The 15,527-nt window shown below is 38.3% G+C and overlaps 1 protein-coding gene and 2 pseudogenes across 24 annotated transcripts in view; all 3 read left to right on the top strand.

Moving 5' to 3' along the window:
• The window catches only part of ZNF438 (zinc finger protein 438), a 498,265-nt gene that overhangs the window by 316,118 nt on the left and 166,620 nt on the right, over positions 1–15,527 (top strand). The gene's annotated exons all lie outside the window — the stretch shown is intronic.
• On the top strand, positions 4,103–5,021 carry LOC132596844 (probable ATP-dependent RNA helicase DDX10; annotated as a pseudogene).
• On the top strand, positions 5,218–5,866 carry LOC138842294 (probable ATP-dependent RNA helicase DDX10 pseudogene; annotated as a pseudogene).

The following is a 15,527-nucleotide window of genomic DNA, read 5'->3' as shown; positions in this document are numbered from 1 at the left end:
TGTCACAGCTTTTATTTTCTTTTAATAACATAATACCATATTGCTTTTCTTTTCTGTCTTCATGTTACTTCTTTTTCTCTGTGTTGTGTATTCTTTTATGCTTTTCAAATAAACGTTTTAGCATTGGAAAAAGTTTTAAAAGGGTATTGCTATCTCTATGATAGAAATGTTCAAGGCAAAAGCAATTTAGTTTCCTTAGACTATTCTGATGAAATTAAAATTATCTCTGGCTATTAGCAGATATAACTTAACTTTTAAAAGATAAGGATCCATGATATCACCATTTCTAATCAATATTGTATCAGAGATCCTAGCCGGCAGAGTAAAATAGAGAAAACCCTAAAAAAAATAAAAAAGTGTAGGAATGGAAAGGAAGAAAAACACTGTCACTGTTGGCAAATGATATAAATGTCTATGTAGAAATTTTCCAGCACTCTGCAGCTAAATTCTTAGCATTAACTAGAGAGTTGAGCAAGGTTTTTGGACACAAAGTTTTTGTGGAAAAGCCAATTGCATTTCTATGGACCAGCAAAAACAGAAACAAAACAGAGGATGTAATTTTTTAAAAACATTTTATTTTGAAATAATTAGCATCCTACATAGCCGTGGTATATCTTCTCAAACTAAGAAATTAACATTGATACAATAATATTAACTGAACTGTGGCTTTATTCAGATTTTCCCAGTGTTTCTACTGATGTCCTTTTTCTGTTTCAGGGTCAAACCCAGGTAGCTGTTATCTCTTTAGTCTACTCCAATTTGTAGCAATTTCTTGATCTTTTCTTTCTGGGACCTGACGCTTTGAAGAGTAATGGTCAGATCCTTTGTAGAATGGACCTCAATTTGGGTTTGTCTGATGTTTTCTCATGGTTATGTCTCATCCAATCAACATGACATCACTGGCGATGTTAACCTTCATCACGTGGTGTCGCCAGGTTTCTCCACAGTGGAGTTACTGTAGAAAATGCAATTTAAAAATATACAATTTACAGTAGAGGCACAGTGTAATAGCATTTGAATAAATCTAAGAAATAATATCTACAGCCTTTATTGAGAAAGTTATAAACTTTTATCGAAAGACATTAGCTACAGTCCAGTTAAATGGAGAGAAACACAGTATTAATGGATTGGAAAACTTAATGTTGCAAAGATAGTAATTCTCTCAATGCACCTAGAATCAAATTCCTAACAAATTTCGGGGGTTTTAACATTACTACTACTAGTAGTAGTATTACTCATCTTTAATGTTGTTATTTTGGTGATGCTTAACATTATAATTCTGAACTTAACATGGTAGAGGAGTGGTCCAAGAATTACAAAGACAAAGTGAAGACAAAGTGTCTTTCCTACCTATATTGTGACTTAATGTAAAATTATAATAATTAAGCCAGTGTATGATATAAAGATATACAAATTGGCCAATGGAAAGAATAGAGAATTCAGAAACAGATCCATCTATATATGGAACCTAGATTTATAACAAAACTGGTATTGTAAACCACTGGGGGAAAGGACGGGTGGGTTTTTCAGTGTATCAAGTTGGGGCAAGAGATTGCTCATATGAAAGAGCATACTGTTGGATTCCTGTGTCATATCACAGGCAAAATGGGAAATGGTGAAATTATCAGTTATAAATTAATAATTATAATTAGGCTTAATTATAAAATTAGAAGCAGAACCCAGGAAAGAACAGTTGAAGGAAAAAAACAAAGCTACCAAAGGAATGAAAACAAAATTGGAAGGCCTGGAAGGGAAAAGAGATGATACAGAAGAAGAGTGAGGTCATAGGGATTAGAGATGCGAGAAGGGAGCCAAGTCAGACAGACATTTAAAAGATGATGTAACGCCTTTGGGTTTAAAATAGCAGTGTTTACAGTATGCCAGAACTGCATCAGTTACTACCTTTCCTCATCCTTCTGAGCTGTGTGCCAGAAATCAAAAAGCGATCTATAAATTAGTTTAACGATCTATCTGCCAGCAACTCAATTACTCAATCATTTGTGGAAAGCAAAGAATTGGAAACCATCTGACTTTGAAAGGGATTTATTATCACTTTCTCAGTTTGGGAAAGTTTATTAAAAAGGCTTAACTAAGATTTATCAAATAACTGTTATATTTATTACTCTTTTACTTAGAGGCACCTTGTTTAACCCAATATGCTTAGAAAGTGTTATTTAGAAACATTATTAATTTTAATATATACTTACCAACATACAATGAGTTTTTAGAGGAATATTTCGTCTTAACATATGTTTGAAACGTATTTTTATCAAAACCTTGCAGCTATAATGTACGTCACTGAATTGAGGGAAAATGGTTGCCATTTAATCTAATTGACAAAGCTTAGTCATCAACTTTAAACTTATCTTCCAAGTCAGACTTCCTTCTGTCAGTAAAAATCCGACTTGATTTTTCAGCTCAAATAAATATGTTAATGTACGTTTCCATGACAACCATCACACAGCTGAATTCTAATTCTAACACAGACAAATAGATAAGGCACAGAGCCTTGCCACGTGTTGCCTGGATACAGTGATGCTGCTGCCTTCAAGATTTCTTTGCTTTGCGCTCCCTAAAGTCTCCCAGAGTTGAGCTGTACCTTTTACAATAGTAAGGGTTTTGGAAGGTAAGGTCCTTAAGTAAAAACACTCTCATTACTGCTTCATTCTACTCTGTACCTGATTTTGTAATTTACTAACATGGGCCCACATACTCCATTTCTTAATAAAATAGGTATGTTATACGTATGATGGGGAGTGAACAAATCCTTACTGTAGTGCTTTGATTAAAGGAGGATTTACAGGTTTGGCTTCCTGGAGGGTTTTTGTATGCCAAGGCAATGCACTAGCCGGGATTTGTGAGTGGTATGCATTTCTTTTGTAAAGTGGGAAAAGAGTGATTGTGAAGGAGGGGAAGAGGGACTGAGAAGAGGCTGGCATGGTACCTTGGCCTCAGGTACATTCCGGAAGAGGTCAGTAATAGGAAGGACGGAGGTTGAGGATCTGGAATTTGATTGCCTTTAAACGATCTGTGCCGACGTATCTCTTAGTCTTCATATAGCTCTAAATGTACCTCAATTTGTAGACCGCTGATACAGAAGACAGGCAGAACAGGTCCATCGTATATATAATTGTAGATACAACAAGACACCCAAACTAATGAAGTAAATCCAATATTTAGAGATTAAGCTTTTCTGAAATAAAAGACAACTAGAATCTGCATATTAAAGGGGCGTACTGTGTGTCTGTGCCTAGTAAAAGTGCTGGACCTCAGAGGTAAAGAACAATTCCTTTGGGGAACCAGGCACATAGGTTGAGTTTTTTTTGTAAGGGGGGAAATTATGTTGGCCTCAGATTTCAGTCAATGCAGGAAAATGGAATATACTTTAAAGATTTTGAAGAAAAGAATAGGTAACTTAGAGCTTTTTATATCTGTTTAAACAATCCTTCAAGTATAAGTCAACCAGCAAATAGTTTTGAACTTAAAGAATTTTCAAAAATGATTCCTTTGGGCCTTTATGGAGGCAATAATAGAGAACAGATTTTTTTAATCCTGGCTTTGCAGGGTAAAGACGTACTTGGAGCTGCCAGAACAGGATCTGGCAAGACTTTGATTTTCCTTATCCCAGTACTGGAAGCTTTTTATCATTCTTAATAGACTTTGACAGACAGACTCTGGGTCCTGATAATACTTTCTACGAGAGAACTTATCTATTTCTCAGGCCTTTTCTGAGAATTAGGAAAGAATCCTGGCTTTTCAGCAATCTCATCATCGATGGAAAGACCTGAGACAGGGTGTTTGAGAAGATCAACCACATAAATATATTATACTTGTTTGCATACAGGTTTGACTGTTGAACACAAGGATGAAACAATAAGTGTTCATGACACCCGTCTCCAAAGGTTAGTTCATGATGAGGTAGAGTAGAATCTTGGGCGTGGACCTTTGCTGACACTACGAATGCTGTTATAAAAAGAAAGAAAGAAAGAAAGAAAGAAAACATCTTTCTAAATAACATTGACTTTGCTTTTTTCTAGGCAAAACAACTCAGATCTGTAAAAGACCTTGTACCTTGTGTGCTTGAGTTTGAAAATCTCTGAATATGTTAGAGTTGGTGAGAAAAGTAAAATATAACATCCCTGTCCCTTTGGAATAAAACTACATAGGTTGTGAGCTGAAGTAAGAAATAAGTATCCTATATTCCTTTTTGAGAAGTATTATATTTTTTTCCAGTTGTCGAGAGGTTCGGTCCCTAAACCAAGTTTCCTACTGCCTGTACTCTGGTATTTCTATTCTTGACTTCTGTTGTTGACAACAGCAGATGAGAACAATGCAAGTGTGTAATAAGTTTATCTGCAAGAGAGTGAACTGTGCTCTTTGGTACTGATACTATAGCCAGGGTGTTGGATATTCAGGCCACGAATTGAGTTCTTCAGTTTGATTGCCCAGAGGATACCAACTCATATTCACAGAGTCAGAAGAAAGAAAGGATAGTACAGCAACTTCTTGAGTAGAAAGTGCTTATGAGAGAAATAAAAATCAATCCAGAAAAATGTATGGACATCTAGAAAACAAAAACAAAAACTGGAGTCATCTTTAGCCCAAGATCAACAATGAAAAGAAAGAGGTCAAAGGTATTTTGTTTGTTTGTTTGTTTTTTTGCGGTACACGGGCCTCTCACTGTTGTGGCCTCTCCCGTTGCGGAGCACAGGCTCCGGACGCGCAGGCTCAGCGGCCATGGCTCACGGGCCCAGCCGCTCCGCGGCATGTGGGATCTTCCCAGACCGGGGCACGAACCCACGTCCCCTGCATCGGCAGGCGGACTCTCAACCACTGCACCACCAGGGAAGCCGGTATTTTGTTTCTTACATATGTAAGTATATCTGATGAAGGATGAAAGAGTATTTGATTTGAACAAGTTACGTTTACCCAAATAGGCTATATTTCTTGTTCTTACTATAAGCAGCTCCTTGGATAAGATTCCTTCAGAAAGTGTAGAAACAGCTGACCAAAGTTGTTAAAGAGCTTAAGGCTCTATCCCTCACCCATGACTAAGTGGAGGAATTTAGAGCTTATTGCAGTGAGAAGATGTCCATCATTAAGTAAGGTAGAAAAAGGCCAGAAGCAGGAGAGGAAGAGTACAAGCTGGCCAATGGTGTTAATAAAGAAGAGGAGGGAGAGGAAGGGAGGCAGATGAGGGGAAACATGGAAGCGAAGATGGTCAAACCAAAAGGGCCTCAGACTCAGTCTGCTCCTAGTACTGATGAGGAAATCGCAGAAACAAAAAAAGTAATGAAACACTTTAAGTGAATAAGAAAATAACACGACTGATGAAGGGAAGTTGGTTCACCAGTGGCCGCCAATGTAGGAATCCACTGTGAAGGATACTAAGGAAGACGATCATGGTAGTATCAGCCCTGATAAAGCAGAAGATAGGCTTCCGGAAGAGGGTGCATTTGATCAAGAAGAGCATGGGAAGAAAGTTAAGGCAAAGCATGTGGAGAAAAGACTTCTAAAAAGTGAAACCAAAAGAGAAGCCAGCAAGAGGCAAGCAGAGGCCAAAGATGAAGGGGGGATGATGCCTTTTAGGGCTGGGTGTGGTGTGTGATGAAGGATTTGATCCATTCACTCCCAGATCCTGATAAATACAGACGTCTGAAAAATCAGACAGTGAAGATGGAAAATGAAATTAGTGATACCTGGAAGAAGCAGAGAATGAGGAAGAGGACAACAGTGAGGTGAAAGGAGTGAAACAAGTTGCAGTAGAAAGGAGGCCACATGGGAAACCTACGAGCTTTGGGATACAGGCCTGTCTTTAGCAGAGGACAAAGGGCTTGTGTTATGTCTGCTCAGAAGTCGAAGCTAAATACTTCTTGCTCTACTCTTCTTGAAACCCTTGGTTATGACTATGTGGGCCTGAAGTCAAAAAAGAGTTGGCTTTGGAACAGTGAGGTACCAAGAGTCCCATCCTTAAAAGATCAATGCAGCTTCAGATAGAAGTGGTCATATATTTAACCCCCTTCTTGCCCCATCACAGAATGTGCTTAAAGTGAGTGGATTAAAGAAACTTCCTGATCCCATTTCCAGCATGTATGCTCTTGGATTATATCCATTCCTTTATTTTACTGTCAAGTTGTGGAGTCCTTGTCCCATTTTTAGAAATTCTTGTCTTGCTTACTATTCAGAACATACTATGCTTATTCGTTTGTTTATTAAACAAAATTGCTCAGAATTTTGATGTATTTAGTATTTCCAAGAAGAGTGTGTATGATGGAGCAGCCCTATTTTGAACTGAGATTATCAATAATATGCCTATTTCCCATTTTTAATAAAAGTACAACATCTAAGAATAAAATTAACAAGAGTCATGCAAAAATTTCTACATTGGAAACAATAAAACATTATTGAGAAAAATTAAAGCAGACTTGAATAAATGAAGAAGGATGGCATGTTCGTGGATTGGAAGACTCAATTAGATGACAGTTCTCCCCAGATTGACCTATAGATTCAACTTAATCCCTATCATAATCCCACAGGCTTTTTTTTTTTTTAATTGGCAAGCTGACTCTAAAAGTTATATGGAAATGTAAAAGACTGAGACTATCCAGAACAATCTCCAAATCATAGCTGGGGGAGTTGACTTCATAACCTAACCCTAAACTACAGTAACCAAGGTAGTGTGGTGCTGCCGTAAAGATCAACAAGCCGATGGACGCAACTGAATAGAGAGGCCGGAAGAGACCCACAGTTATATGGTCGTTGGATTTCCAACCGAGACCCAAAGCAACCAAGTGGGGAGAGGAAAGGTTTTCAGTAAGTGGTGCTGGAATAACTGGATATCCATATGGAAAAAAAGAAATCTCAACTCCTACCTTGCACCGTGCACAAAGATTAATTTGAGATGGATCATGTTACTTAAATGTAAAAGCTAGAACCATTAAGGCTTTTAGAAAAACACATCAGAGAATATCTTCATGATTTGGAGGTAGGCAAAGATTTAAATGTAGAAAGCAATAACCATAAGAAAAAAATATATAACTTAGATTTTATCAGAATTTAAAAAAACAAACTTGTGGTCATCAAAAGACACCATTAAGAAAACAAAAAGATGAGCCACCGACTGGGAAAAAATACTCACAAAACCTGTATTTGTCGAAGGGCTACACAGATGATGAATTTATACAACTCCATAACAAAAACACAAAGCGGGGATGGGGACAAATGATTTGAAAAGACACTTTAGAACAACAACGCTCCGCCACAGAAGGTGTTTGAATGGCCAGTAAGCCGGTGTTCAGCATCATTAGTCGCTAGGGAAATGCAAGTTAAAACGATAGTGAGACACCCACCAGAATGGCTACAGTTAAACAGCTTGGTAACACCAAATGTTAAGGATGTAGAGCAACCGGAACTCTTACATATTGTGTGAGAGGCTTAAACGGTGCAACCTCTCAGGAAAAAGATCTGGAAGTTTCCTATAAAGCTAAACAGACACTTACCTGGTGACCCAGCAATTCTACTCCTAGGTATCTACCCAAGAAAAATGAAAATATAAATCCACAAAATAAGATGTAGACAAGAAGAACATAGCATATGGATATGTGACTTCATTCATAATAGCCAAAAACTAGAAGCAGCCCAGGTGTCTCAGTAAGAGAACGGATAAACAGACTGGTGTGTTCATAAAATAGAGTACTACTCTGAGAGAAAGAAACAGCACTGACACCAGCAACAACACGGCTGAATCCCATCATACTAACTGAGAGAAGCCTCATCCAAAAGAATACATCGTGCGATTCTCCATTTCTGTGAAGTTTTAGAACAAGCAAGGTTTGTCTGTGAGAGAAAAGAATCGGAAGCGTGGTCGCCTCTAGGGGAGGAGCAACGGATGACTGGGGAGGATCACGAAGGCACCTTTTCTGAGGTGTGCTTCTGGTGTGGGTTACAAGGTATATGCATTTGTTTAAAACTCATGGGATGGTCCACTTAAGATTTGTGCGTGTCATTGTATGTAAATTTCACTCCAAAAGAGGAAAAAGAAAGCTTAAAAAAATATCTCAAGGAGGTACTATTTTATATCCAGCAGACTGGCAATGCAGTGGGGCACCCTGACCCCTCTGACCCTCACTAGTGGTGGTGTCAGTTGGATCGACCTTGAAAAACTTTGTCATTATCTAACAACTTGTGCATATACCAACCCAGCAGTTCCACTCCGAGAGATAGAAGCTCTTGCAAACATACGTGGAGAAACGCATATGACAATGTTCCAGAAAACCAGAAAGAACTCAGATAGCCATCAACAAGAGAAGGCATAAATTGTGCCGTGTTGAAACATACCACTACTGGTGAACCTTAGGAATGTATAAGAATGCTTCCAATATGATTCCAACCAATATAATTCCATCCCAGATCTTACAGAATTTAAGATTTGATTCTTGATTTGATTAGGGATACATATGCTAACACTATAAAGGAAGGTGAGGGAAAAAATTCAAGGTGTTTGGGGAGAAGGCATGGCAAGAAGGAGTGGAATTGGAATGGGAAAGACCACAAAGACGACTTTGGAGTGACTGGTAATGTTCTATTCCCTAATCTCCACAGTAGGAAGACAGGTGTTCATGTTATTATCATTATAACTTACACATATGCAAAAATATTGTTTGGTATATATTCAATATTTAGTAATAATTTCATGAAAGATAATGTACATTTTAAATTTAATCTTTAAGAATTCTTTATTAGCAACAATATGATATGCAGGATATAAGAAGTTGGCTTTCTGATATCATTAATTCAGTCATTTGTTCAAATGTTTATTAAATGCCTGTACACAGCGTGATAGGGATGTGACATTGGTTAAGCCTTTATTTGGAGACTAAGGTTTCCGTAGCTGTATCCTAAAATGAATTTGAAAAACGACTGAAATCGAAGATGGTTACAGTCTTACATAGGCCCAGCTTTGACCTCAGTCCCCTAATGCTAGTCCAGGGGACGTCTGAAGGCACACTTTTAAGAATTGGGATGTCACTTGGACTGGTCATTGACCAGCCATTAAAGTTATCTTACAGTCGGGTCATGGAGAATGTCTCCCATAATTTATCTTCTTGAAACTTAACTATGATAAAAATTCTCAGGATGCTGTGGCTAACACTTACATCTTACTGCTCTTCTGTTGAATCTTAAGCAGTTTCAAGGTATTTATGGATTTTTCATTTTAACATCTCCTGCAAAATTTGTGAGTAATTTTCATTAAATGAACTCGCCAGAAAATAAAGATTGAACTCTGTAGCTATAATGCGGTCCTAAATTCGTAGCTTAAAATGAAAAGGGCTTACCCCAATCCTTGACTTTTTATAAGTATTCAAACATTCCTTTGAATGTCAAATAATAAATTCATAGTGCTAGATATCCAGCAAGATGGCAGTCCTGTTGCCTATATGAAGTGCTTAAATATACCCAATTGCAATTCCAAAGCTTTATTGCTTCATTTATCACAGGAAATGCCAGAGTTCTGAAATATTTTGTAAGGAAAGCTACCCTACTTGTATGAATTCTCATAGGAATTACCAAGAATATTATGCCAATTCAATCCTAAGTATTGAAGTTAGAGTTCTAAATGACATTTAATAGTATGATTTATTTTCTGTCTTAAACTTTATAGGTCACATAAACAAGATCCTATCCTTTCATATTGCTTTTTATTGTTAAAGTGTCTGAGTGATGATAAAAATCTAAGCTTAAGAACTGTCAGATGATTTATGATATTTCATTTATTTTTCAAAGGATTGGGGTGTCACCAATAAGCCTATTAGAATTGTAGGTTTAAAGTTCCTCAATTTTAAAAAAGACCAGCTGCGTAAACAAGTATGTTAGCTTTGTAATTTAATTCCGTGTGATTTTTTATAATACTTCAAAGTACCAAAGGAGGCAGTTTTTCTTAGGTCATAAATGCTTATTTATGTCATTATGATCTCAAACTTTCAAGTGCATTTCAAGATCTACTTTTTAAAATATTAATATGTTTTTATTGTGTTCTTTATAACCTCAAGACATTTCTCCTTTTGTCGACCTAAATCTGCCTTTCTTCATGGGCTGACATCAACAGCACGGAATGTGGATGAACTGGAGGAAAACTGCTTTAAAAAATTAGAATTCTGTAGTCAGGGATGGATAATCTAAACTATCTTTGCGAGTGTGCTGTAAGCACCTTAAAGCTGTTTTTTTTGTTGTTGTTGTTATTAAATTGTAAATTGGGGATAATTGTAAGTTCACATGCAGTTAAAAGAAATAACCCGTGTACCCTTTACATAGTTTCCCCCAAATGTAACTTCCAGGATACTAACATGGATACAATGCAGATCCTATTCAGATTTTCCAAGTTTTACTTGAACTCATCTGTGGATGTATGTATTTAGTTCCTGTGCACTTGTTATCACAGGTATAGCTTCTTGTGTCTACTGTAGTCAAGATACAGAGAAGTTCCATCACAAGGATTTCTCAAGGTGCCATTTTATAACTACACTCACCTACCTCCCCCACTTGCCAGCCCTGACCCCTGGCAACCACTGATCTGTCCTCTGTTTCTATAATTTTGTCATTTCAATAATGTTATATAAGTGGAATCCTAGAGTGTATAATCTTTAGTGTTGACTTCTTCATTTAGCGTAATTCCCTTCAGATTCATCCATATTCTTGTGTGTATCAGTAGTTTGTTCCTTTTCATCATTGAGTGGCATTCCATCAAAATCTATTTTGATTTTTAGTCTTCATATGTACACACACATAAAATATGAGATAATTAAAATATCAGTTTAAAAGTGGTTTAAGATATGTTACTATTAACCTATCAATTAAAATTCCAGGTAAGTTTTTAGTATCCTTTCAGTCATTTCGATTGGACTTGTCTGTGTCTTAAAGTACTAAGAGCAGATGCTTTCCCAGCTGTACACACATTTCCAGTAGGAAAAATAATGCTATTTTCTAACAATAACTCATTCTAATAAAAATTGGCAAGTTTGGAGAAAAGACAGTAGCTGATACCATGCAAGACAGGTCCTTGTTTTGATTCCAGCAGATTTACTGTTTAGTTTTTTTTTCTTTCATGTAGCCTATAGCTCATGTGCATTTCAAGATCTACTTTTCACGTAACCCCACTAGCTCTTTTCATACAGCCTATTATTATACAAGTAACTCTCCTTACCCTTGTGCCTGTGTTTGTTAATGTGATAAATAAAGCTGTAGATGTGGATGAGATCTCCTAGGGAGAGACTATAAAGTGAGACCCAATGTTTACCTTGAGGAGCTCCAAGACTTAATGGCCAAGGATGGCCGGAAAGGCAGCAGGAAAAAACCAGGGGCTTCTGGTTCGTGACAGCTAAGAGAAAAGAGGGTATGAAGAAGGAATAGCCTCCGCTGAATCTTCTTCCCCACTTTCACATGTGGTAACTGTGCTCTGAAGTCTTTCTGCATCCAGGCCTGGGGAGGATGCAGAGACCTCCAGGCCCTCGCTTCTCCAGAAGTGCTCAGTTGAGCTTGGGAGCCTCAGGGACCAATGAGAAAGAAGCTCTAGCCAGGCACACTGTGAATAAGAATAAGTGCACCTGATATTACCCCTAATTCTGGTCATGAAGACAGTTGCAGAAATCTCTTTGCATCCCTGTCATTATCACTGCCATCTATGTGTACCATAGTTGTGTGGATATATTTGGACATGGTTATCAAAATTGGAAGAAGGCATGACGTACCAGCATGACAAATGCATTTTTAGATTCAGGCCAGTGTTTCATGGTGGTTACCATGACTGCATAAGCCACAGCTCCTTCTAAAATGCCTTTACGATACTTAACTTTCTCACACGTAGTTAGATCGTACAGTTGATGTCATTACTTGGGGATGGAAAACACCCTTCTGTTACTAACACTACCTTGAAACTTAAATGTCTGAAAATGATTCGCCATGCAGTATTAAGAAGTAAAATGCTTTTATTACTTTCAATGAGAGGACAAGGCTCTAAATGTAGGTGTTCAGGGTGAAAATGAAGGAGAGTGAGTAGGACCAGGAAAAGCAAATTAGAGTAAAAAGTAATTTTCTGAAATTTATCATTTCAGGTGTTTGAGTTCTGTTTTTCTGGAAATATAAAATCTCAGCCCAGAGCCAGGAACTCTGCAGTTTAGTCAGTTAGAAACTTGTGTTGTATTTTTGGAGTCGAATTTTCCTGTTGCCCACGTAAAGATGTCAGTGAGTTAGAAGCAGCTCATGGCTACTTTGTGTGAGTTACTGAGTGTTGATTATGTGATAACCAGAACCAAAACTTAACCATGTCTTTGGATTTGTAACTTCATATAATTCAGTAGTCATTGTTTAGGTCATGTTCACATACATATACATTGAGAAATCTTAGTACTTTACTAAAGTGGTAAGCTTTTATATTATACAGTAGAATAAGGTAAATATTTTTATGGATTTTGCTTAAGATCCTAAATACTGTGCCTTTTTTTTCAGTAAATGTAGATGTAACCTTCATGCCGTACAAGTGATATTGTTTTGCATTTTTCTCTCAAGTTTGAAAATCCAGTTGTGTTTCCTGAGTATGTTGAAGAAAATCAGCAAATTTTATCTTCTACACATTTTGAGAGAAATAACTGCAAACCTTATATAAGAATAATGCAAAGATTTGATTAGAAAATGTTTGCACGCTGCTGTATCATAATTTCCATATTTGCCTCATGAGGCCTACTTTTGAAAAGTCTGCAATGGATGCTACTTCCAGAGTATAGTTCATAAATGGAGTTCCTGTATTGAGAAGTTTAGTTTTGCTATATCAGGCAGAATATGGTCTTTCTCTCAGAAAGTGCTTGGGCAACTAACTTTCAGTCTTAGTGGTTTAAACTAGCATTTCACATCTCACTGCACTTGTACTGATTTTTTTATTTGCAGGGTTTTTAAAATCCTTTCTTTTACACCATGGCCATGAGATAGATGTGATATTAATCAGGAAAGGTAGAACAGCTACATTTATTTCCTACTCTGCTCTCCTTAGAGTTCTTCAGAATAAATGTGTTTAAGGGCAAATCCGAAGTAAAGACTTCACCGTGTGTACCTCTTACCATTAGGGTGATACTAAGTGGAATGGTGAACACTTACAAAGGTAAACCAGCTAGACCTAAGTGCCGTGTATAGAGCACTGCACTCAACACAGGCCGAGCACACACTCCTTCCAGTGCACACGGCTCCATCTCCTTGACAGACTTGCCGTTAGGCCATGAAACAAGCCTCAATAAATGTAAAAAGGATCGAAAACATACAAAGTATGTTCTCTGACCACAGTAGAATGCAATTAGAAATAAGTAGCAGAAGGAAATTTGGGAAATTCACAATTATGTGAAAGTTAAACAGCATACTCCTAAATAGCCAGTGGGTTAAAGAAGAAATCACAAGAGAAATTAGGAAATACCTTGATATAAAGTAACTTAAATACAACATGCCAAAATTTACAGGATACAGCTAAAGAAATTAGAGGGAAACTTATAGCTATAAATGCCTGCTTCTTTTTTTTTTTTTTTTTTTTTTTGCGGTACTCGGGCCTCTCACTGCTGTGGCCTCTCCCGTTGCGGAGCAAAGGCTCCGGACGCGCAGGCTCAGCGACCATGGCTCATGGGCCCAGCCGCTCCACGGCATGTGGGATCTTCCCGGACCGGGGCACGAACCCGTGTCCCCTGCATCGGCAGGCGGACTCTCAACCACTGCGCCACCAGGGAAGCCCCCCTGCTTCTTTCTTTTAAAGGCCACATGTTAAATGGTTTTATTTATATGAAATTTCCAGACTAAGCAAATCCATGGAGACAGAAAGTAAATCAGTGATTTCCGGGGACAGGCAGTGGGGTAGAGTGATGGGACATTTTGGTATTAGATGGTGATGAGAGTTGTACAACTTTGTGAATATACCAAAAACCACTGAAATGTACACTTTGAAAGGGTGAATTTTACGGTATGTGAATTGTATCACAAATATAAATAAATCAATCTGAACTGAGCCCCTCCTGGGTATTCTGTTATTGTGCCCCACATGCTTTGGGTACCATATGAACACAAAGGGTGTGAACCCTGCCTTCTAGAGCTGCTAGTCTGTTGGGGGTAGTACCCCCGGTCCGGTGTACTAGACATGATCTAAGTATAATTACAATTGTGGTCAGTGACCTGAGGGAAAAAGGTACCTGTTCACTATTAACAGGGGTATCTCAGCCAGACGAGGTCAAAAGACGGTCCTCCTAAGGAAGTGATACTGCCTTGAGATCTGAAGGATGGTTTCAGGTTATCGCAAAGAAAAGAGGCGTCACAGGGAGGGGGACCAGCATGTAGACAGTCTGGACGACAGAGCCACGGTATGTTCTGGGGGTTGGAGGAAGGCCAGTGTGGCTGGGCACAGAGAGTGGGGGTGAGGGGTGCAGGAGGAGACACAGAAGCGGACCGAGGCCGGACTGTGCAGAGCCTCGTGGGCGCATTATGGCTTGTAGTGGCTTTGATTCTGGACCGCACGGCACGCTCTGTGTTACGAGAGCATCACTGTGGCCGTGTCGGTTGCAGGAGCAGGCGTGGAAGCAGGTAGAAGGGTATTCAGTGGTCTCTCAGGGGATGGTAGAGCACACCTGGAGCCAGGTAATTGGCAGTGGAACTGAGAAGAAATGGACGTATCTGAGGGCTTTTTAAGAGATAAAATTGACACGATCTGGTGAAGGCCTAGAGACGGGAAGTGAGGGAGGGCGTGTAAGGCGTGGCTCCTGGACGCTGGGCTTTTGAAAGTGAGTAGGTCAGAGGGTCGTTTCTGAGCCAGAGATTTTCCTGTCACACTTTGTATGGACAACTTCAAGTAACATGAATGTTGGTTGTTTTTTTTTCTTTTGAGAACTAGTTCTTTCTTACCAAGGCAGTCACACATTATGTAGAGCTATGCAATTTGCTGATAGCAAATATTTGGGGAAAGTTAACAATTTTTTTTGAGAAAACCAGATACATTTTTTAGTATCTGCCAGATGCATTTCGGTCTTGGGCTCTTTTGGTCTTGGAGCCTCTTTTGGCCTAGCCTGCATCTTCAGGGTCTTATAATGTACTTGGCCTTGCTGTAGAGATCATCTGTCGTTTAAATTTCCTCATTTTGATGTAAGTATTGAAAATAGACTCTGAAATAATTTTCTGGCAAGTAACTACCTTCTAATGAGGAATAACTGAAATGAATCCAGTTTTAGCAATTCTTATTTCCTTGGCCAGCCAAAGTCTTACAATGTCAAGCTCTTCAGAGATGTTTTTATTCTGCAGTTATATGGAGCAATAACAGTTTATTATAATTTCTAAAAGCCACTTTGGCAATTTAAGACTACACGGAAATAAACTTTATACCCTAAAATTTTTTTCAAATGACCTTTGAAGAGTTAGTTATTTGGGTATCCACTTGCATTTGGAATGTCAACATACAGAACCAACAGATGGGTAAAGACCTGACGAAGAAAATAGATCATGCCAATAGGTTGTGA

This window comes from Globicephala melas, chromosome 2 (genome assembly GCF_963455315.2).
Source record: "Globicephala melas chromosome 2, mGloMel1.2, whole genome shotgun sequence".
Lineage (NCBI taxonomy): Eukaryota > Metazoa > Chordata > Mammalia > Artiodactyla > Delphinidae > Globicephala > Globicephala melas.
Note: the sequence above shows the minus strand (reverse complement) of the source record. Positions and strands in the feature narration are given on the sequence as shown.